The following is a 1,217-nucleotide window of genomic DNA, read 5'->3' as shown; positions in this document are numbered from 1 at the left end:
GTATTTATGTTAGGGAATTTTCAAAATCTAATTTCATGTAACAAGTTTGTGTTGCGTGAAATATAAACGCGTTTAAAATCGTTTGGCAGGAAAAAGCTATACCACCCTGGCTGCGCGGTGGCTGCGTTGCGGCCAGCCATATACACTGCGTGCGTGACTTTCTAGCATGCGCATATGCGCAGAAGAGAGATTTCAGGCAATGCGCCGCTTCTCCCACAGCGGCGACAGCGGCGTCAGGGCAAACACAACAAACATGTCGGACGCCAGACCTGACCACGTTTATCAGCTCCGCATTTTTTCATAATTTAAGCCCTCAAATTGCAACACTTCTGGAAAATTTTTGTTCACCGATGCTGGGATCAAGTTCGGTCACCGATTTACAAAAATGGTAAGTTTAAAAATGATTTAATTCTGGCATAACTTAGCGTGGCATCATTTTGACGCCAACAACAAACAGCTCTCACATATACAAACCATGCTTGGAGGGCGTTTCTTTGCATAAACTACGCCTAAATTAATTTAATATTCATTCAATCTGCGTTTTTCCGATTTTTTAATTAATTTATTAATTCGCATTTCAGAAAAAATCCTAGGAGTCAAATTTTGCCGAGGAGACCCAGCAATGCGGAATACATAACCACTGCTCATCCCCTGTTGGTTAAAATAAAAAAAGGTAACAAATCAATTTTGTTTTTCAAAATATTAAAAAAAAATCTTACACAATAAATAAGTTTACGTCATGGAAAAATTTAATTCCACTTTTAAATTATTTTGGTGTATTAATGAATGATTTTATTAATTAATATAACAATCGAGATTTTTTGCTATTTAATCCACAATTTTAATTATAAAATTTTACTGTTTCAGAACCTTTTGAAGAACACCTCAGACATCAGCGGTATCGACATCAGCCCATCTTAGTAGATAATGTGCTTCATCAATTAGGTAGAATGCGATTTTATTAAGAAAATAATTTTTAGATCGATTTATAAATTTATATTATAAATTATTATATAAGATATTCTAATAAATTTTTCAAATTAAATTCATTTATATACTTGATTTATATAAAATGTTGTGGAATGAGTTTTTTTAAACAATATGAAATATAGTAAATAAGTTGGTTCTATTAAGTAAGCTTTAATTAATAATAAGTAAAATTCAATGCTTTTGTGTTTGGTTTGAAATTTGAATTATTATTGTAAAATTTTAAAATA

General features: G+C 31.8%; 1 long non-coding RNA gene across 1 annotated transcript; it reads left to right on the top strand.

The window, feature by feature from the left end:
* The first annotated feature begins 248 nt into the window (after window positions 1-248).
* Window positions 249-993, top strand: LOC132193085 (uncharacterized). The gene is made up of 3 exons (XR_009441400.1): window positions 249-388; window positions 582-673; window positions 868-993. It is a non-coding gene; the product is annotated as an uncharacterized LOC132193085 (long non-coding RNA).
* The last annotated feature ends 224 nt before the right edge of the window (window positions 994-1,217 follow it).

The sequence above is a fragment of the Neocloeon triangulifer genome, unplaced genomic scaffold (genome assembly GCF_031216515.1).
Source record: "Neocloeon triangulifer isolate White Clay Creek 2 clone unplaced genomic scaffold, ASM3121651v1 ptg000003l, whole genome shotgun sequence".
Taxonomy (NCBI): Eukaryota; Metazoa; Arthropoda; class Insecta; order Ephemeroptera; family Baetidae; genus Neocloeon; species Neocloeon triangulifer.
Note: the sequence above shows the minus strand (reverse complement) of the source record. Positions and strands in the feature narration are given on the sequence as shown.